Source organism: Suricata suricatta, chromosome 6, assembly GCF_006229205.1.
Source record: "Suricata suricatta isolate VVHF042 chromosome 6, meerkat_22Aug2017_6uvM2_HiC, whole genome shotgun sequence".
NCBI classification, from domain to species: Eukaryota; Metazoa; Chordata; class Mammalia; order Carnivora; family Herpestidae; genus Suricata; species Suricata suricatta.
The window spans coordinates 144,912,801-144,936,079 of NC_043705.1; the positions used below are offsets into that span (position 1 = coordinate 144,912,801).

A 23,279-nucleotide genomic window follows, 5' to 3' on the forward strand; every position below is an offset into this window, starting at 1 on the left:
GCTCACCAGTTGGGCTACCGATGGCCAGGTGCCCCTCCCCCACGCCTCCGTTTTCTCCGTGTGCAAGGAGGCTGTGCTGGGGCTCTTCCTTGTAGGGTGGTAGGGTGACAATACAAGCCATCTGACTGGTCATCTGCTGCCTGCCCTCCTACTGCCTGGGGACAGAACTCAGATGCGAAATGTTCACTTCATCCTCAGCTGACTGCTGTTCCTTGGGCACTCTGCCTGCTTCTCCAGCAAGAGGAATTTTCCCAGATTGTGACTCTTCCTCTTGCATCCCCAGAACAACTCAGAACCAGGTCACCAGCACACGTGGCCATTAACCCGTTCATCAAGTTCACTTTCTATTATAGTAATTTCTTGACAGTTTGGAAGCTAACTACCAAACGAGAAAGTTGTCTTGGAGTTAATGGGAAGTAAGAAGCTGTATCAGTTTGGGAAAGTGTGATGATTTATGAATGCAGAGCTTTTCAAAGGACATGAGCTGTAAGTTCCTTTAAACACAATCACACACACACACACACACACACACACACAAACACACACACACACACATCCAATAACGCTGTCGATTACCCAGATATAGTGATCTCCTTTTAATCACTAGTAAGTTTTCAGTTGTTGAACTGGATTTTTTTTCCCTAAAGGTTGAATCAGGGCCCCACAGAAGGGGAGATGAGGGAGGTGCACTTGGTGATTTTGAACTTGTACGTGCTTACTTTGTTTGTTTCATTCCCATTAGACCTCAAAGGAACTGTGCCCAGAGATGGGTCCCCTTGCAATGATGCTCCACTGTTAATGCTGGCAGCCACTCAGTCAGGGTGACAAAGGTCTTCTGTGTGCCTCTCAGTCCCTGCCCTTGTTGTTTGTTGCCCTTGTTTAGGCAGAGGCAACCAAAACCAGGTGAGGGCTGACACAGGACAGGTGTCGGGCATGGGGCTGTGCCCTTCAGAGGTCACAGCGTCTCTGTCGGTGGGTGTGGGTGTGAGGGCTTGTGCGTGCCAATCTGGATGTCTGCCATGCTCCCCAGGGATACCTGGGTGGTCAGGGAGGTGCATTGGAAAACCCCACTGTGTGGCATGGCTTGACTCCCTCCCCCACCCCTACCTCCCCCGTTGACCCCTGGGCTCCGGTCCACACCATCATGGACCACCATGGACCTATTCTTCCATCACCTTCCAGATCTCTCCTTCTGGCCCCTTTTCTCCAGACCAAGATGTCATGCTAAGGGAAGACAATGATGCCCCATTGTTTTCTTCTTTTGTGCAGGCCTGACTCTATGTCTATGAGCCGGTTTGGCAACACTGCTAGGTGTGTTGCCTGAGGTTTGTTCCATTCTCTCCCTTCTGGTTGGGCCTTTCTTCCTTCCTGAGCTCTACAGGGTCTGCCTGTCAGTGTCCTCATCCCAGGCTGCCCCGTGCGTGGGCTGTGCCCCCAGAAAGGAAGCCACCAGAATCTTGCAATCCAGATGGGCTCCGAGACACCTCAAGAGTCCTGTGGCACAACTGAGTGTGTGGGACAGGAGTGAGTCCCATCTTGCAAGGCTCCCACAGACCTGCCACTGGGAGAGGTTGGGTGCTTCTGGGAACTTGTCATGAGCCCCAAACACTACTTGGTGTTTCCTGGGCACACTTATTATTTGTTTGTTTGCTTGTTTGTTTCTGAATTTCATAAGCTGCCTGAGATACCCAAGTAGAAAAAGGTTGGAAAAGACAAAAGTGATAGACCTCTCGGAGTCAGGAGCTACTTCACTGCTCTGACGGGTCAGCTGGATTCTTTCAGGGAGAGGCTGGCATCCTGATGCGATTTGAAGGAATGGGTGGAGGGAGAGAGAAGTTCAATTCTGTCCTCATTCAAATGCTATTTTAGAGTTACTGCAACTCTTTTATACTTTTTTAATGTTTTTATTTATTTTTGAGATGGGGGGAGAGAGAGAGAGAGTATAAGCAGTGGAGAGGCAGAGAGATGGGACAGAGGCCCTAAGCAGACTTCATGGTGACAGCCGAGAGCCTGATGTGTGGCTGGAACTCATGAACCATGAGATCATAACCTGAGCCGAAGGCGGACACTCACCTGACTGAGCCACCCAGGTGCCCCTGAAACTCTTTTAAATCCACAGGAGCTCTGTTCTTTCTCCAGATTGGAAACGGCTGTAGGCCCATACCGATGGATACTGTGCTAACTCTCTTCCAGGCATGTGGTCTTGCATCTCGGTGTAGAGGACAAGGGATGTCCGGATGGCAGTGCTCCCAACCGGCCCCCACCCTTCCGGAAAGCTGCCAGATCATTACTTCCCAGGGCACCTTTGGCAAAGTGCTGCATCTGCAGAGCAGCAGTGCAGGCTGCCCAGGAAGGCTGGTAGGGTCATGTCTATGTCCCATTGATTGGTCCTCAGCAGGGCGACTCAAGAAGACAGCTGTGTTGCCAGGCATAAGACATGGCTCTTCCTGGGAGCAGAAGGGTTAATACAGAGACAGAATCAGCTTAGTCATGGAGAGGCTGCGGGAACTAGGCCCTTTGCAGAGGAGCCTATGGTTCTGAGCCTACAGAAATCAAGGGTCACTTTATTTCTATTGTATTTGTGGCTCTGTTCAAGGGTCTATTCAGCTTTATCTCTTAGCTGCCAAAGACAAGTGGTCTACACAGCCCAGTGGGAGGAAGCCCAGAATGCACTTCGCCACGTGATTCCAGTTGTGGGTCCCTCTCCCCATTGAGCTCCTTTAGGCATGCTTTCTAGAAGTCAGTGGACAGAGTAAAGGGAAACTGTCCAGACTAGGAGTTCTTCAACAGTGACTGTTGTCCATTCTACCGTCAGCAAAAGTTCATACTTTTCTTTCCAGGTCTCCTGTGTCTAGGTTACTGTACCGCACATCCCTCGTGCCTCCCGTGGGTACGCGGTCTCAGCTGGTGTGTGCGTGAGACCTGCAACAGACAGCGGAGGCTGTCACATCGTTCATGGCACTTGTAGAGCGATCCCATAGTGACCGTGATTCTGTGCCCCGCCCCTGCCTCAGGATCCACCGCGGCAAGAAAGGGAGATATTCTTTTTTTTTTTAAATTTTTTTTAATGTCTTTATTTTATTTTGAGAGACAGAGCAGAGAGCGAGCAGGGGAGGGGCAGAGAGAGAGGGACTCACAGAATCTGAGCAGGCTCCAGGCTTTGAGGCACAGAGCCCAACACAGGGCTCGAGCCCATGGACTGTGAGATCATGACCTGAGCTGAAGTCAGACGTTTAACCGACTGAGCCACGCAGGCGCCCCAAAAGGGGGATATTCTTAAAGGAAAATTGCGAGGGCTAAATTTTCCACATTTGGAAAACATGCATTTAAGGAAAACAGAGTTGTAATTTGCCCTAGAAAATGAAAGAACCAAGAGCGCTCCACACACTTTGTTAAATAACTACCAGCTTTCAGAGAAGACCTAGCATTCACTCACTCACACATACAAATAGCAGTGTCTAGTAATTCACACACACACACACACACACACACACACACACACACCAAAGGAGCACCAGCCAGCCGTGCAGGCTGGTCACACCTTCCTAAGAGGCCGCGCCGGGTCTGCCTCTGCTGCCAGCAAGGCGTCCATGCTCACACTCGAATCACTGTTGCGTTTATGTCCGACTCGGTTTCTTTTGCGGCTTCATCACAGACACCGGATCTCATGTGTCAGGTCTGATTGACATCTGAAATGAGCTGCTGAGGCCAGGGTTTGTTTTAACAAAGACAGGATTGAGAAGAGGTTAGTCCCTTGCTTCTCTTCCTTGTGTCAAAAAAATTTGCTCTATTTTGATATTTGCCTTTGTTCCCTCCATTGGGGAATTAAGCTCTGTGATAAGCAGACATTACGACTTGTTCCAGGAAGTGAGTGGCTGGGGCCTCGGTGATGCCCCTGGCTTGCTCTAGGCTGCCGTCGTGTCATTGGCCGCCATCAGGCACAACGTAAACCCACCTGCCTTCAGCCCTTCCTTTGGACAACGCGCTGCCTTCAGATTCCTCCTGCTAACTCTTGAGCTGATTTTAATAGCTCCCTCGCCATGTCCCCAGGCTAGCTATGTTGGCACTGAACCCACCATTGTGTGAAGCCTAGTTGCTTGGGTAACTCTTGGCTCCTCCGGCGTGATCTTCAGTGTCGCACACGCGCTTCCTTCTTCAGGTGGCTTGTCGAGGTGATCACAGAAGTTAGTGGGAGCCACATTCAAGGCAGCTTCCTTTCTCCAGCAAAAGGGGAGCAAGAACATCATTGTAAATCTGTTTGTAGTGTAATAAGCCGGACAACCAGAGGCAGGTAATCTGCCTCCTCAAACTATGGGTCACAGGTTTGTCTACCTTCCATCTACCTGAAATTAAGTTATCCACCCTTTGGAACCAGGCAGTCTGCAGGCAAGGAGGGAATCTCTTTTTCAGGCCTCAGAGAAAACATATTTCCCGACTTCAGAGTGGCTGTGTTGGAGCCACGTCTTTGGCTCGTTTGCAACAGTCTGATCTCTGCCCTTCAGGTCAGACAGAGCACCACCATTTCCTGGGACAAAAGACAAACTGGGAGTGGGGCATGGGGATAAATTAATTCAGTACCATCCCGTCTCATGTGCTGTAATAGGATATGCGAATAAATGGCTGTTTCTCACCTCTCGAAACCCCGTAGCTGGAAGTGTCTCATTGGAATGTGATTTAGGATTTGGGGGACAAGCAGAAAACACAAAATCATTTCATACGGATTCACTGATGCTGTCACAGGCTTATCTGTCCTGGCACCATATCTGAATTATGAATCGAAAAATATGAATTATGACTTGACCGTGACCTTCCAACAGTTGTCTACGTTTAAATAAATGCACTAGTCCGTTCATTCGCCTAGTGATATATAAGCCAAAAATACTTCTGTATGTGGCACTTGGGCTGGCATGCTTCAAAGTACAAAAAGGAGGTGTTGAAATAGGTATCTACAGGTGCCTTTCAAACAGGCATGCCAGTGGCTCTGCTCAATAACTTTACAACTTTATAAGGGACAGAACCATCGCCAAAATCGTTTTAAGGCAAAGGGACTTCAGAATCCGCGCCGAGTCCATGTCGGCCACATCAACGTCTCACAGTCTTAGAGGCACCCAGATGGCCTCCCTGTTCAGGCGGCAGGAACTTACTCGGGTAGGTGTGTGTGTGCCTACTTGCAGTTTAATGATGGTTTGGACTTGTTTCGTTAAAACCCTGGAAGACCTCATGAGAGCAGAGAGCTCCAAGGGGCCCCAAACGTGGCGGGAATCAAGCTGCAGGCTCTCCATCTACCTTTGGATATTTCTTACAAGGGGGGCCTCAGGGAGGAGGCGAGGAGGCGAGCAGTGTGACTTCGTGGGCTCCTGCGTACATCTGGGAAAAAGGGGAGACAGGTTTCTTGTCTTTACGTGCTTCATCTGAAAACATACCCACCCACAATCTTCTTCAAATTAAAATGTTACTTCTGTCTATTTCACACACCCCTGTGCGTTTACATATGTTTATGCATGTGCTCTTTGTTGCTGTATTTATAAACCAGGGTACCCCTGTCTCCAATGGACAGCTCCTCAATTGTACTTCCCAGCCTCCTTTTATGAAATTATAGAATGAATTATTGCAAGTCCTCTTAGCCTTAAATATCACTTTCCTGTAGCTTTGGAGACTTGATGCTGTTATTCTTCAAACAGTTGTCAGAAAGAACATATTTCTTATATTGGGGACTTTGGTAAAATAAAACCACTTCTAAAAATTAAGAGGTGTGCTCAAATCCAAGGACACCACCCTGAATCTGAATCCCCTGATCTCTCCATAGTATTTAACACTCTTGGCCACTCCCTTCCTTCATAAGCTTTCTCTTGTCTGGACTGTAGTTATCACCAGACCTACCAACCTCCCTTGGCCTCCAGCATGGCCCTCCTGCTCCTGAGCACTTAGTGCTGGGTCGTCAGGGCGTCCATTCATGTGGAAACCTCCGGCATGGGTCATTCATCACAGAAGAGTAACCAAGGAGGTAGTCATGTGGCTGATGCTGCCTGACACACAGAGCCAGCTCTGTCTCCATCCTGGATGAAGATGAGCTATCCCACGAGTCCCCCTGACACCCCCCCAGAGCTCCTCGGGATTGACACAGAGCAACCAGAGCAAGCCTCTTCTGCTGTCCACTCCAGCATGGAAAGACCTTGGAAGCCATAGCGCCTTGTCCTCACAAGGAAACAGACTGAAAATGTTAGATTCTTCAAGGCATCGATGGCACAGACTGAAATACCAGCTCGAAATCTGCGAAGACAAAAGAATGGAGAGCCACAGTCAAGACCAGCTTCCCTGGAAAACAAATGAACAAACAAACAACTAAGAATGGCAAGCGGACGGAATCAGATCATGGAGCCAACCTGAGTGCCGGGACGCTCAAGCAGGCACTGGAGGGGTACGCGTGGTGCCAGGACTCTAGCAATGGCAGCGGTGGTGACACTACTCCTGTCTCTAGTAGTGATACTAGTACTACAAGGAATGCTACCGGCAGTGTTTGATTCAGCACCAGATTTCACTACCACTACTACCAGTATCTGCTAATCACACTTCAACGAGAAGTCTGCAAGTATTCCTGGCATCTGATTTTTCCTTTTGCCCCTATGTTCCATTCAGCAAGTAATCATTGATTATCCAACAAATATGGAAGGCTTCAGGAATGTGTGTGGCCCACTTGTGCAAGGGCCATGCCTGTCTTCTCTGTGGTTCCAAGTGTGGTACATATGCTGCCAAAGAGAGTGCGATTGTTGAGTGCACCGCCTCAATGTCTCTGAACGTTTTGTTCTTTCCAACCCCAGCACTCTCCCGGTCTGAAACCAGACACTGGCAAATTGACATGGGATCGACTGTTCTTCCTCTAGGCCCCCAAGTTTCATTCATCCCTCATGCCGTGTTCCCAGCTGGATCATTACACAGTGCAACATCATGGTGTCACCGGAGACTGGAGCTGCCCAAGGAGTGAAGCAGAGCCTACACCTCCCACACCGACACGCACGTTCCGGACCTCAGTCCTCTGTCCACCTGCCTTCAGACCCATCCTCCACTCTCCCGAATGTCCCCCACCCACAAGTCTCTGTCACCTAATAATACCAAATTGTTTATAGTTCCTGGTAATTTTCCAGCCGAAATCTGTGCCCCTCTTTTATGTACACAAATCTTGCTCCCTACTGAATTGTTTGCTGCATGGCCCTATAACTTTTATGACCCCATTCTTCGGTCTCTTTTCTGGAGAATTTTAGATCACTTTTTTCTAGGCAAAGTAAGGCATTTTCTTGTTTTCTCTGGCTATCTCACATTTTTAATGTCTCCAAATCACTGGCTGCGTTGCAGTAATGATGTGTTTCCAGATTGTCTCCCTCGCCCAGTCATGCGCACCCCAGATGGTGCACAGGCCACATGTACCTTAGTGACTGCAGCACATTCTAATCGCATTCTATAAAAAGTGCATAGTAGGTGCTTTTTAAATGCTTGAGGGCTATCGAGTGAATGCATCAAGGAATAAGTGATGAGGAAAATTAAAAAGATACATAACTCCTTTTCAAACTGAGAAAGCAAAACCTAGGAAGATTCAGAAGTCAATAATGGAGAAAAATCTTACATAGGGAGGATTTAAAAAGAAAACCCATGATATGGTTCTCTTTCCTCCTGAATGTTGTTTTGTTTAATTTTTCTTCTCAAGTAATGTTAGGTAATTTTGAAGATGTAAATGACTTATTTTTACCTTTTTTTGAAATAATTCTAGATTTTCCAAAAAAAATGCAAAGATGGTCCAGATAGATCCCTTATGTTTGTCCATCTGTTTTCCCCAATATTCATATCTTACATGATAAAATATTAATTAAAATTGATTTTGTCGTGTTAGCTGAACCATAGAGTTTCTATGGATTTCCCAATACTGGTTCTGTTTCCAACTCCAACCCAAGAGTCCACATTGCATTTGGACTTCACATCTCCTTAGTTCCTTCCTACCTGCGAAAGTTCCTTAGTCTTTCCTATTATTTCATGACATTGAACTTTTGAAGAGTGTCAGTTGGGTATTTTGTAGAATGTTTCTCTATTTGGGTTTATCTGAGTTTTGTCCTTACAAATTCAGTTGCTGAAGACCTAACTTTCACACCCCAAGATACAGCTATATTTGAAGATAGAGCATATGAAGGGGTTATTGGGTAAAATGAGGTCTTTAGAGTGGACCCTAATCCAATGCGATTGGTGTTTTTTATAAGAAGAGGAGTTCAGGACGTAGACACCCACTGATGGATTCCGCATGAGGAAAGGGAGAGTAGGTGGTCGTCTAGAGTTAAAAAGGGGCCCTCAGAAGAACCCAACCTGCCAATACCTGTGTCCCTCACTTCCGGCCTCCACTCCGTGAGAAAATAAACTCCTGTTGTGTGAGTGATTCACTCTACGGTCTCAGTTCCAGCAGCCCTAGAAAGTTCATATGCTGAAGTTTTCTCGCAATCAGCTTATTTATGTGGGCTCGGGGGAAGATTATCACAGAGGTGATGTGCCCTTCTCCTTCCAACATATTAACCTTCACCACTTGGTCAGGGTGGAAACTTCCAGATTTCTTCCCTGAAAACCTACTATTTTCCCTTCCATTCTTTACATGTTAGAGGCAAGTTATAAGTACAGCCCATACTCAAGAGAGAAGGAAGCCCCACCCTTCAGGAGAAGCGTCTGATAATTTGAGGACGTGGGCTGTAACCTCTGATAAAGGTATCAGAGGAGGTGCCTTCAGATGCAAATATTCCTTTTTTCTTAAAATTCCTTCCACTAATTTTAGCAATTTTTAGGGCTCTTGTCTGCATTAACGAGTCCTGTGATGTTCCAATGGTGACATTTTTATTTCCCTCATTTTTTCTACATCTTATTGATTGGGATTTCTCTTTAAGGAATATTTCTCTCTTCTCCTCGATGTATTTATTATTGTAACCATTTACTATGGCAGAGTAATATACCAGAATGGATTTTTGTATATTACTTACATTCTTGGGGTTATGATACAATATTTATTTTGCTGTACAACTTGTTCCATCTTTGGCTATTGGGAAACTTTTAGGTTAGCTCCTGATCCTTTCATCCTTTCAGACACCTCCCCACCCCTACTGACACACACACTTGAGCCTCATTTCATATATATATATATGAAAGCCCTGGAATCAGCCCTGGAATCAGCCATTTTTTAAGAACTCTTGATTCTTTTTATTGGAGAATGGTATTTAGAAAACAAGATCTGGGTGTTAAGTGTATTTGTTACAACTGGGGTGTCAGTGATTCCACACCTTCTCAATGTACACCCACACCCACACACACATCTATAAGTATCTCTGGATGCATATAAATATAAATCTAAACATGAATTCACACTGGTCTCCAAGCACAAGCCAGCTGGTAAAGGTAGCTTTTCAAATTGGAATAGTTCAGTTTTGCTTTAGCTGTTCTTCTGTAAAATAAGACATGCACACACACCTAGATTATGAGTGTTGAACAAACACATTAAATAACATCTCCATTTATCCAAGAGTGTGCTGGAATAATGGCCAGTGCAGGGTGGATGCTATCCATGTACATCAAGGGTAGGTGGATTCAAAGTTCCAAGATTCCTTGGGGCACCTGGGTGGTTTAATCAGTTAAGCATCCGAATTCAACTCACATCATGATCTTGAGGTTCGTGGGTTCAAGCCCCATGTCGGGCTCTGTGCTGACAGACAGCTCAGAACCTGGAGCCTGCTTCGGATCTGTTCTTAGAATCTTCATGTAACTTGCCCAACGCTACCCTTCCTTGGTAGAGGAGTCAGCACCCTAGTAGCCCTCATGATAACCCATCAGCTATCAATACTTTCCCCTACTTAATCTGAGGGTTCCCCTTTTAGTCTTCGCTTCTTGACCCTGTGCTCAGTGAATTCTAAAAATACATACAAATGTACCCACATAAATCTTGTTTGGGGAGAAATCAGCTCTCTGGGTTTCTGGTGCCTGATGGCTCCCGAAATCCCCTAACAGGTTCTTCAATGTTTTGTGTTGTACTGTCCATGGAAATTGTGTGCGTGACTTACTTTGCACATAGTTTTCTGAAAAGAAGAACACAGTTCTCTGTCCAGTGCTAGCGGACAGGGAGCAAGAGCAGAAGAGACAGTGGCCTGTCCCTTCTCAGGAGGACTGGGAGTCCGCACTTGCAGAACCCTTTAACAACAGGTGCGGGGCCTCGAGGTGGGCAGAGTGGGTCTGGTCTTCCGCACGAGCTCTCTGGTGCTGCCGCCGCACGAGCTCTCTGGTGCTGCCGCCGGGCCTCTCGGAGCTTCTGCTTGCTCCCCTCTGGACTGAAGTGTTAGCTGCAGGGGACGCTCAGGCCCCCAGATCTCCACAGTCCCAGGGTTCAGCGGACTCAGAAGAGGGAGGGGCCCTACCTGTGCCAAGCTCCTGGCTCAGCTCATTCAGCTCTGCTCTCACCGGGACGTTCTGACTTTTCAGCACTGTCATTACAGAGACGACGCAGACAATGATGACTTTTCCCTGTTGCCCTCCCGTGTTGGAAAAAGGGATCTATGCAGTGAGATTGCCCCTCAGTTTCCTGATTCTGCCTTACTTTGTGTACTTTCAACATTGTCGGAAACCACTTACGGGTCTTTCACTCCAGACGCCTCCTCTGTGAGAGTAAATATTTGTCAAACGCCACCTCGCCCTCCTTCTGCCGCCCAGGAAGGAGCGCTCTCGATGCGCGGGCTCCTTTGTGCACGTCAGCCTTGTCCAATTGCTCGGGAGCATCTGACACTTCTCTCCCTCCCTCTCTGTCTGCTGCTCTTTTATGGAGGATTGAGTTGTGTTTTATCCTCTATCTAATCCTTTCAAAATACTGTGTACCTTTCTAACTGATGGCAACCCCTGACAAGGCGAGGGAGAGGAGGACGCTGGGAACCGCATCAGAAGGGTCCGCGCAGTCTGTTGTGACATCAGGGGAGGATGCGAGGACTTGCTTCATTTCGGTCTGAGAGCACCTTTGTTATGTCTCCGAGGAGAGGGACAGAGGGCGGATGCCTGGCGGTGTTCAGTGGCCCTTTTCCTGTCAATCTCATCGGCCTTGAAGGGAAAATAAAAGATGAAGGGAAAATGGGGGCACAGTCCAAACGGAAAGCCATAAATAAAGGAAGCATCTGCATGGCTTCAAGCAGCACCCCTGGATTTCTGCTCTCGGCCACGGGCGCCGAGGTGACAGCCGGGAGGTGGCCAGCTCGCACCTGCAGGACCGCAGCGAGCTCCCCCACACGGGGCTCCGGGCTCCCATCTTGGCTGGAGCGTGCTTCCAACGCTCAGTGTCCTCTAACGAAAAGATAACTAACCCTCCGCGATATTTTTTTCCCTGCCTGCTTAGTAAGGGGCTCATTTGCATCCCGGTGTCAAGAGTTATGACATTTAATGTTATTAATGTCACTTCCACTATCCCACTGAATCTCAGCTGCCGTCACCTACAAAATGTAAGTGCTTCTGACTACATGACCATAACTAGAGACCCCAAGGAGAGGGACAAAGAAACACGGCTCTCTGTGCTGTGGGCCGGCCGGCCGGCTGGCTTCCGTGTCATTCACCACCATGGCTTTGGAGAGAGATTCACTCAGTGTCAGAAGTGTGACACACACATTCATGTGTGCATGTGAACACACAAATGCATGTGCACACGGGCGCACCCCCCCCCACAGTTGTTTTTATTCTAGAAATCCAGTACAAGTCAACAAACGCTCAGGGCCACGTCCTCATTAGAAGGAACCGTGTCAGAACCGTAAAAAAGCAAAAAGACTTTGATACATAAACAGCTGGGCCAAAAAGGATCAGGGGCCTGAAGACAAGACGGACAAATCTTGGAGGCACAGGACCCATACTTCCTAGGGGTAAATGCAGTGAGAATTACTAAATTGTAATGTATGACTTTTACATTACTACTATAATGACACTTTCGTGACCCATCAACAGAAATGTAATTACAGACAGGGAGTAATTTGGTGATGTAATACGATCTTTAAATAATGATGGTTTACTTTAATTTGGTAAATACAAGTGATAGCTCTCGATATAGTCATATTTCATATTCTAATGATTTTAATTTTCAGACAAACCTCCAAACAAGATTTGGGTAATACTGAATCTTTTTTTTTTTTAGTTTTTAAAAAATTTTTATTTATTTTTGAGACAGAGACAGAGTGAGCAGGGGAGGGGCAGAGAGAGAGGGAGACAGGACGAGAAGCAGGCTCCAGGCCCTGAGCTGTCAGCACAGAGCTCAACGTGGGGCTTGAACCCACAAACTGCAAGATCATGACCCGAGCCAAATTTGGTCAGTTAACAGACTGAGCCACACAGGTACCCCTGGGTAATCTTTTAAAATTGTATTTAATTGAACCTAAATTCAATTCCGAACTGAAATCAGTTCTTACATGATGTTCTTCTTTTTTATAATGAAAAATGTTAAATTATAAGAAAAGGCAGAAGGTGAATGCAATAAACACCAGATCCACCAATTAACATTTTTTCACATTAAAAAAAAACTGTTTTATGTTTCTGTCTGTGTCTCTGTTAGTTTATGTCTTTATCGAGATAGGTAAGTAGGTAGACGGGTCGATGCCGTTTTGCTGAGATGCGCCTACCCAGTAGATCCCCTAACTGTCACTACCACCAGATAACATCAGTCAAGGATCCCCGAATATCTAGTCGCTCCCAGACAAGGGGAACATCTCATTGAAGTTTTAAAAATATCTTAGAACTGGTTTTATCAAAGCGGGGTAAATGATAACTTACAATGATATGTCACCTTTGTCTTTTTATAAAACAATTTTGAACATTTTTTTCATGATACTGACTTTTTGAAGAGAATAACACCATGAGTGATCATTTTTATGTCCCATGCTCTAGATGCGTTTGATTTGTTTCTCCTCACGCCATTTACCTTGTTCTCAGTCTCTTACGTTCTCTGTGAGCTGAAGGCGAGGTCCACATTCCCGGCCATTCTTTGCAGTCGGAAGCCCTCCTGTTTCATGTAATGTGCTCAGCATTTCAGCACAAAAGGGGGTGCCTCGTGTCAGAGTGCTGTGTTATCAGCAATGCTAAATTTAATCACTTGGTTAAGCGGGGGACAGCCATCTACCTGAGGCGTTCAGGGTCCCTCGATGACACTGGCCCGAGTCAGTAATGTTCCAGGGGGTGGGGTGTTGCAAAGTGACTTTTAACAATATTATTGCTCTTACACTCATTAAGTGATGTTATTAGGTAAAAAGCAGCTTCGCTTCATTAACTAGGATTAGCTACATTTACACCTAAAAGTTTTGAGGAAGGAACTAACCTCTCCAATTCTTTTCTTTCCTTCAAAACGTGCAGTTGACGTAATAGTCCCCTGCAATGGGGGATAATGAGCTTTTTTCTTTTTTATCTTTCTCTTGCGAGATTAAATATTTAAAAACCTTTTTAAAGTGTATGTATATTTGAGAGAGAGAGAGAGAGAGAGTATGAGTAGGGGAGGGGCAGAGACAGAGACAGAGAGAGAGAGAGAGAGAGAGAGAGAGGGAGAGAGAGAGAGAGAGAGAGAGAGAGAGAGAGAGAGAGAGAGAGAGAGAGAGAGAGAGAGAGAGAGAGAGAGGGAGAGAGAGAGAGAGAGAGAGAGAGAGAGAGAGGGAATCCCAAGCAGGCTCTGCTCTGTCAGCACTGGAGGCAAAGCTCTAGCCCAGAAAAACCCTCTAGATCATGACCTGAGCTGAAATCAAGAGTCCGCGGCTTAACTGCGTAGCCAGCTCAGCCATCCAGGCACCTGAGAGATCTTGGCAGGAATGACCTTTTTAAAGGAAAACCATGATATCAGATTTCCAAACAAACAAAAAAAAGAGGGTGCTGTTCTTAGCCTCTTTGATTCTCCATCTGTATCTGGTTTTTCTTACATTTGAAAATATTGATTCACAATAACATTAATGTATTTAATTATTTGTCATCCCTTACAAGCTGCAGAAAACACTGTCAACACTACAGGACCTCTTTTGTCACTAAAAGTAGAACTACCAAATGAAGTTGAGGATTAACCTGCAGTCTCTTTGATACTGAAGTGTATGCCACTGAAGATGTCCTATCAGAATTGTTTAAAAAGTTGAGGTATTTTTATCTTTACAATTAAGCTATTCATCTATTACACAACTACATTCATTTCATTTTGTTAAGTTTAAAGTTTCTCTTCTTATTTAACTTGACCTGTTTCTATGTGAAACATGATATGATCCAAATGTCAAATTTGATTCAAGGTTATACTTCCAGAGGCTTCTGGGGGGCTCAGTTGGTTGAGCATTTGACTTCAGCTTAGGTTGTGGTCTCATAATTTGTAGGTCCAAGCTCCCCATCAGGCTCAGTGCTGACAGCTCAGAGCCTGGAGCCTCTTTCAGATTCTGTGTCTCCCTCTGTCTCTGCCCCTCCCCCACTCACACTCTGTCTCTCTCTCTCTCTCTCTCTCTCTCTCTTTTAAAAATAAATAAACATTAAAAAAAAGTCATACTTAGGCTTCTATCTGCCCCTATGTACCAACAGCAGAATTATTTCTATTTGTTTTCGGTTTGGCTTTCCACTGTTTCTTTCAGCAAAAGTAAGAAGATGTATGTATTAGTTTTTAATCTTCTTCCTTTTTTACACAAAATGTAACAAAATAAATGTCCTTCTGTAATTTGGTTTTATTTTAACCTCTGTCACTCAACACTAGTGTCTCTCTCATTCTTTTTCACTCCAGCACATGTGCCAGTAGGTGGGGGCATCGTCTGTCCTTGAACGCCAGTGTGCTCTCCATGTCCCCTTCCTCTCACATTTCCAACCTTGCTGTCAAGAATTTGGAAGCAAGTTGATTCCTTTCCTTGTAAATGGCTTGGACTTCATGTTTGAAAGTTCACATACTCTTCTGCATAACCTTTACAGTTTAGTAGATGTATTAAAGGTTGATTTATTTATTTATAAATGATTTTTTTAAGTCTACTTATTTTGGGGACGTGGACAGAGAAGGAGGGAGAGAGAGGATCTCATGCAGGCTCCGAACTGTCAGCACAGAGCCCAACGCAGGGCTTGAATTCACAAACTGTGAGGTCATGACCTGAGCCGAAATCAAGAGTCATGTTTAACAGACTGAGCCACTCAGGTGCCTTAAACGTTGTTGTGAATTGATCTTTCTGGGTCAGACTTTCCAAGTCTGTGATGGACTCCTTAAAAACGTAGATTCACGTTTTCTTTGGCTGAAAGAAAGTGGTGTGCGTGTGTTTCAGTTTTAAATATTAATTCTGTTCCATGGTTATGTTTGTTCTCAGGAAGGATGTAGATTTGTTACATCGATTATACATCTATTGGAGCCTCTTTGCATGTCTTCTGCACAAGTTCCTGAATCTGTTGGTAACCCTCTTGATTCTGTTTAATTTTCTTTGCATTCTCATTTATATTCTCTATTTCTGGTACCATATTTGCTGTCATACACACCCTAACCCTGGAACATTGTAGTTTAGTCTTAATTTCTTGTTCACATTTCTCTTTTCCTCCAACAGTTTCCTCCAACAATGAGCTCATACTCTGCATTTCCCCTGTCTTTTCCCAGTACTGTAATAACGTCTTTAAGTGATGCCTTCAAATATCTCTTGCTTTTGTATCAATAATCACTGTATTTTAAGGTTTACACTATCTGTTTTTAAGTTTTCCTATGCTCTGTGGCATGGAATGTGTGTGTGACGTCTCATGTTCGTCTTAGGTCTGACTTCCTTTAAAAAACAGTCTAGTGTCCTCTTCTCTGCAGCGACAGAGAATGATTTTATGATGGATGGGCACACGGGTTTGTGTCTCTTCTGATTCTTTGTTATTATGTTGCTTCAGGTGCTGTGTTATTTCTCTTCACCCAGATATAAGAAAAAAAATCACAGGTGCCAGAAATGACTTTATATATTGATAACAAACAATTGATCAAAAGATGGAAACATCTTCAGCACCGGCATAATTACAAGTAAAACTAAAATTTTAAATTGAACAGGAAGAGATTAATTAAAAATAAATCTTAACTAATGCTTTACAAATTGATATTGAGAGGAAATAATAAGACGCGTATACAAGATATAAATGATAGGCTCAATAAGCTCTATCTAAAATGTATAGAAATTTATATTCAGTAAATGGAAGATGCACATCTTGATATATTTTTAAGATAGATCACGAGTCAGAGAACAAAGGAAAACTTGCTGTATTCTAAGTGATCACCATCATACTTCCTCACTACAAAGCTGAAACAAATGTTTCCAAGTCTTTCAAAGCATCAAACCAATTACTAAATAAGCCTGGAGTTAAAGAAAAAACAATACCAAAATGACAAATAACTTTGGACATGTAAGGTGGTGAGGAGATGCTTAAAATAGAAGTTGGAGAGACATTTTGAACTTTAAACTTTGAAGAAAAAAACATGGAAGTATAACAAAAAACCTGAGCATACACTTGAAAACCTAGAGAAACCCAAAAGTAATAAATAAAAAAAGCATAACAATTTTGAGGCTCATAAACAACCTTAGAGAACAGAGAGTAAATGATTATAACAAAAACAACTATTTTTAATGTTTGATAAAATAACTGTACTAATTAAGAAAAATAATAAAAGTAAACTAAATGCTGAGTTTTTATAAGGTATGGCCAGAGATGTAGAGTAAGTGGGATAGTTTTGTCCTAAAATAGCAGAAAAATAGTGGTTGCTCTATCTTTTCAGCAGCCTCCCAAAACTATCAAAGACAAACAGAAAAACAACACAGAACTCAATAAGGGGAAAAAAAACCCAAAACCAAATTGTCCTGCTTATTCACCCCCCATCAAACCATCTCCTGTTTACGGTTTTCTGTTCCCTATAGATGTGCCGGCAGCCAGGAGAGCACATTGGCGTGAGCAGTGCTGGGGAGCAAGAGTGGCCTTTCTGTCACTCTCTCTCCCAAAAGCTATTGTTAATTTGTTTGTTTGGGCTTTAAAGACCATTTTTAGAGCATATTTAGGTTCACAGCAAGATTGAGAAGGAAGTACACACCTCCCCACAACACACATAGCACAGCACATCCCTCCCCCCACCCCGGCCTGACGATCACCGTCCCTCACCAGGTGACACATTGCTCTGATGGTCCTGTGTTGACTTACTGTCATGGCCAACGTCTGTGGCCTACATGAGGGTTCAGTCTGGATCTCGTGCCGTCTACAGCTTTAAAGAAACGTGCAGCGACAGAAACCCACCATGATGGTCTCATATGGAGTGTTTTCTCTGACACATTTTCATCATGTAGGAAAATGTCCTTTTTGGGGGGTAAAAAAATATGTAAGGGAGTCATCACGTGTGAGGGAGCGTCAGTAAGCTTCTCCGAGATGTTTTAAGAATAAAAGGTATCTGAACTGTCTTTTTAACTTTTCTCTAGGTTTTGAATTATTTTAAAATTTAGGAATAATAATATGGGTATGCTTTTCCATGTAATTTAAAATGTTTTCTTATATTAGCTGCCCTGTCAGAAGTTTCTAGTGTGTTTGAGGTGGTGATGTACTATTTTTACTTGCTTGTTAAGTGGGTAAATTGGTCCGTGCATCCAGTCAACAATATAACCTCCTCATAACTGAGGATGCTTACACTTCTTCATTGTTTCAGTAAAATACTGACTAGGATTAGATGCCAATGTACTTTCAAGTCAAACTTTATTTCCTTGACTCTGAACACATTCAAGAAACACCTGCTGAGGGGCGCCTGGGTGGCTCAGTCAGTTGAGCATCTGGCTTTGGCTCAGGTCATGATCTCACGGTTCATGGGTTCAGGCCCCTGCGTCGGGCTCTGTGCTGACAGCTCAGAGCCTGGAGCCTGCTTCCGATTCTGTGTCTCCCTCTCCCTCTGACCCTCCCCTGCTCACGTTGTCTCTCTCTCGCTCTCAAAAATAAATAAAAACATTAAAAAAAAGAAAAAACCAGAAACACCTGCTGAAAGGGGACTAGCTTGTGCTATGAGAACATAGTGGAAGAGTCCACGAGTTTCTAGAAGGGGTGAGTGTTCACGGTCCTTTTGAGAAGGCCGTGGCTGGGTTGGCGCACTGCTGACTGTGCAGTGGAAAGACACACTGAGAATGTCCAGGTACAGTTACTGCTTTCCGCCTGCCTGCTGTCAGAGCATCACTTGAGCGACTGCTGCTGACACCCGAGAGAACGCAGGCGCATCATCACCAGCCGTTAGCGCAAACCCTTTTGGAGAAATTCTCAGTTAAATCCACTTTTTACAGGCAAATAGCAAAGGGGCTTGTAATTAGATGAGCTGCTCCTTAGGCATGAACCAACATACATAATACTAGATAATTAGTAGATAATTTTCCAGGTCTTCCTGGCACTGAATGCTAAAAGCAAAATTAAGTCAGGCAAAGGGCTCTGAGGATTGCCTGTGGCCGGTGAGTTGTCAGTGTTAACTGGGAAGGCGATGGAGGGGATTTTCACTCTGGAATTAAATTACTCTTCTTTCTATTGTCCAGTTAATGCACGGGCTGATGGTGGCCCATAGCAGAGATAATTTGGTAATGGAAAGACGATTCCTGATGCAAGTTGTTTAGGAAAAATCAGTTCTTAGCTTTAATCGTTGGCTTCAGTAATATTTGAACTGTGGATCAGCAGTGGGAGAGAGAAGTTTAGGAAGTTCTTGTAACGACCCCACCCAGTGCTACAGTTTGCCTTGGCGTTACTTCATCTGTGAACTGCTAACTGATATGTTAGCCGTCCGTGCCCATGTTCCAGGAAACCACCGGATCAAGGTGGGACCCAAACATGCAGAATTTGGAGAGTCTCTTGCTGTCTATTTCCAGGAACTAAAACGTTACCTCAAGATTCTTCCCAAAATGTCACCAAAGAGGTGCCTTAATTACATATCTATAATTTTAAAAATGTGTTAAGACAGAAGTGGGTCAAGTGTAGGAAAAGTGGGGAAAAAACTCACCAGAGAAGATCAGAGGAAAGATTTTCATTTGTTGAGATTTCTGTAGGACAGCCCCACCACCTCGTTAGCAATACCCCACCAGTGATGGGATTCTCTGGCGAGGCTGTGTTGATTGGGGCCCTATCCCGCACCCAGAATCCACGTGTATGCTGTAAAAAGTGCATTTATTTGGTTGGGAGCTTGGAACTGTAGCTCTAAGTCCAGTTTTAGCACATATTTATTCCCTGCATGAATGAGGTGGACAATGATCCTTCCCTACACTTCAGCTTCCTTGTCCATGAAAATGGGATAATATCCACTTCTTCATAAGACATTATTTGAAGGATTGAAGCAAGACCAGGTCTTCAGTGTTGAAACTACAGAACATTATTATGCAAATGTGAATGTTCTCCCCATCACTACCATGGTGTTGGGAAGCCATGGAATGAAAAATACTAAATTGGAATCCATCCAGTCAGAAGAGATTACAATAAATGCTGAAAGTATTTTGATTTGCGTCATCAGTTAAAAATCAAGGACGCCTGTTCCCATCTTTCCAGTCGCTCATCTGCACGGAATCACAATCGCCTTCAGCAACTTCCTGCTCCCTCGGCCCCTTTCTGTCCCCCACTTCTGTGGATGACTCCACCCACTCTTTCTGGGCAGAATTTCCACTTCCCCATCCTTCTCCTTCCGTGTTTGCCTCTTCTCTCCTTCAAGGGCTGCAAGCACTTCCTGTCTCGTCGGCCTGTTCTCACGGCATCTTTTCAAGAGACTCCCCACTGGTTCAGTTGTGAAATTCTGCAAAATCTCTACACTAAACTCAAAATAATTAGGTCTGCAATTTCGTGCTAACTTTGATATGAACTTGCATCTCATTCCAACACAGACAACTTAGGCACGGAACACAGATTTTTAGACTGTGAACAGTTTCAGAATGGGACACATGGCCACTTGATTGGGTTTTGGGTGTGTTTCCATGTGTCACACGTGGGGTTTAGGACCTGATTTGGGCATCCGAGAGCTGGAGGCTGCTGGGACAGGAGCAGAGCCCTAAGGGAGCTCACGGTGAGAACTGCTGCTCTGGAAGGAAAGCAGAATTATCTCCAATTTGACTGTTAGTTCACCTTTCCATCCAGCCTCCCAGCACAGAGCTTTCCGTAGGAGCAGGCCATCCTGGGGCTGGGGCACTCTGTGAGCTCCACAGAAGCAGGGTCTGCGCCTTGTGTGTGTGCATCTCTTCCTGACCTGATGCCTGTGGACACAGTGGGGAGTGGAATGACCTCGGGGGTGGGGGGGCCATGGGGGGACCGGTGGCCTCACTCACCCACGGGGGCCGTGGCGGGAGCAGGTGAGAGCATCATCCAGTTACTGGGGTTTATTGGAAGTGAAAGTTGTCCTATATGCTTCCAAATACATTCCTATCTCATTTACGTCGAACCATGAAAATGGGTTTTAAAGGCAGTTTTATCCCCCAACTGAAAAGAAGGAAAATGCTTCTGTGACAGTGTGGAGGTGAACTTGAGCCCTGTGTGTTTTATGAGAATAATTCAGCACCTGCTGGGTTTCCGCATTCCCTGGAAATAAGCTTCTTCCTAAGGAGGAGGTCAGGTTTGCAGGCTCCTTCCCAAGGTGTCCCAAACCCAGAGTTGGGCAGTTTGTTTCCAGTGACAAAAGTTTATTGATTTGCTTTTAATTATAACCTGTATTATTTGGAGACCGTGCTTACTTGTCATTCTTGTTTAGCACCTTCAGCAGGTTCAAAATCAAGGGCACTGTTATGGACTGAATGTTTGTGTCTCCTTCCCTAAAATTCCCATGCTGAAGTCCTAACCCATAAGGTGACGGCATCAGAGGTGGGGTCTTTGGGGGCGATCGGGTACAGATGCCGCGAGGGTGGGGCCCTTACAATGGGATTAGCACCCTCACAAGTGGAAGCTGAAAAACCAGGGGCTTTCTCTCTCTCTCTGGATCTCTGCTCCTCTCTCAGCCCCATGAGGGGACACTGAGAGGCGACCTCTGCAAGCCAGACCCGCACGGAACCGCCTCACTCTGGAACTTCTATCTCCAGAACTGAACAATCTGTTTGTTGTTTCAGCCACCAGAGATGTGGGAGCTTCCGGTCCTTCCCCACTCCTCTCCAGAAGGGGTGCAGAAGTGACACACATTTACTTCTCAGCTGTGGGGGCTGGGCACCCAAGGTCAGGGTGCCGACGGATTTGGTGTCTGTAGGGAACCCATTACCGGCTCCAGAGGGCCACCTTCCCTCACCGTGTCCTCACGTGGCTGAGAGAGAGCTTCGATTTCTCCTCCTCCCTTTATAGGAACAAGAGGCCCTCCCAGGATCTCCGCCCTCAGAACTCATCAAAACCTAGTCACCTCCCAGTGGCCCTGCCTCCGGGGTGCCATCGCAATGGGGCTCCAATACGTGAATTTGGGGGAAGGGGATGCAAATATTCAGGCCCATATTTTCAAAATGCATTTTTTTCATAGTTTTATTTATTTTTTTAAAAATTTATTTATTTTTAATAGTTGATTGTCAAATTGGTTTCCATATAACACCCAGTGCTTCTCCCCACAGGTGCCCCCCACCATGACCATCACCCCCTCCCTCCCTCCCCCTCCCCCATCAGTCCTTGGTTCATTTTCAGTATTCAGTAGTCTCCCTTGATCTGTGTCCCTCTCTCTCCCCCTCTCTTTCCCCCTTCCCCTCCCCATGGTCCCCTGCCAGGTCTCTCCTGTTAGACCTATGAGTGCGAACATATGGTATTTGTCCTTCCCCGCCTGACTTATTTCGCTTAGCATGACACCCTCAAGGTTCATCCACTTTCCTACAAATGGCCATATTTCATTCTTCCTCATTGCCATGTAGTACTCCATTGTGTATATACCACATCTTCTTGATCCACTCATCAGGTAATGGACATTTAGGCTTTTTCCATGATTTGGTGCCCTATGACCCAGCAATAGCACTGCTAGGGATTTACCCAGGGGATACAGAAGTGCTGATGCATAGGAGCACATGTACCCCAGTGTTTGCTTTCTACAAAATACGTTTTTATATTGAGGAAGACAGTTTGTTAAGGAACAGCCAGCATGGGCAGGAAGAGAGCTATTTCCCTGCCTTCCACTCACCAATCAAGTTGCGTGAGCCTTGGGAATACAGACTGGATTTTTCCTTGTCTGTTTGTTTGTTTTCTTTCTGCCATCTTCTAACCAGTTTCTTTATTATTTTTTAATGTTTATTTATTCCTGGGAGAGAGAGAGAGATCACAAACAGGGGAGGGGCGGAGAGAGTGGGAGCTGGCTCAAGTAGGCTCCGCATGGTCAGCCCAGAGCCCAGCACGGCCTCAAGCCCAGGAACTGTGAGATCATGACCTGAGCAGAAATCAGGAGCCCGACGCTTAACCGACGGAGCCCCCAGGTGCTCCAGTGTCTCTATATTTAAAGCGACTGTTCTTGTGGGCGGTGCCCGGGTAAGCAGTGTGACCGACGCCTCCTGCCCTCCCCAGGCACGGACACGGCTCTGCGGCCAGGCCCACGCTGTTCGGAGGGGTGATCCGGTGGTATTTGCTGCACCTCAGCCTTCCGCTGGGGGCTCTGTGTCGGCACGTCCTGGCCCAAGGCTCCTGGACGGCACCCTGCTGCAGAGGCGAGGTGGCCGCCACGGCGCGGGCTGCTGAGTGGGGAAGGACCCCCCTGAGCCTCCAGCTTTGCTCCCAGTGGCTCTCTTGGCTGTGCAGGGCCGGTGGTGAGCTCCCTGACATCTTCCGGAAGCAAGCTTTTTAATAAGCCTGATCTTTCTTGTGCACACTGTTTGATACAAACTGGACTCATTGGTAGAAAAAGAAAGAAAGAAAGAAAGAAAGAAAGAAAGAAAGAAAGAAAGAAAGAAAGAAAGAAAGAAAGAAAGAAAGAAAATAAAAGAGAAACGTAAACAGAAATAGACCTGGACATTAATGTATACAATTTTGGAGGAAATAGACCTGGAGGATAATGTATACAATTTTGGAGGAAATAGACCTGGAGGTTAATGTATACAATTTTGGGGGCAATAGACCTGGACATTAATGTATACAATTTGGGGGGCTATCAGGAGCTCTTGTGGATTGAGATATATCAAAACAAGAAGGTCGCCCCGAAGCCACTTTCAGCAGCAGTGACAGTGACGAAGGTGGGGTACGTCTTCCTGCTCCCAGCCTGCCGGTCCTGGAGGTGACAGCCCCTCCCACCAGGGCATCGGTGTCTGAATCCTGGTGGCATGAGTGTAGGCGGCACTTGAAAGATGACTCTTGCTTTGTTTTGTTTTTTT

At 45.5% G+C, this 23,279-nt stretch overlaps 1 non-coding gene across 1 annotated transcript; it reads right to left on the minus strand.

The window, feature by feature from the left end:
* Window positions 1–6,657: 6,657 nt before the first annotated feature.
* On the minus strand, window positions 6,658–6,760 carry LOC115295083. Its single transcript, XR_003910309.1, has one exon. It is a non-coding gene; the product is annotated as a U6 spliceosomal RNA (small nuclear RNA).
* Between the last annotated feature and the right edge of the window lie 16,519 nt (window positions 6,761–23,279).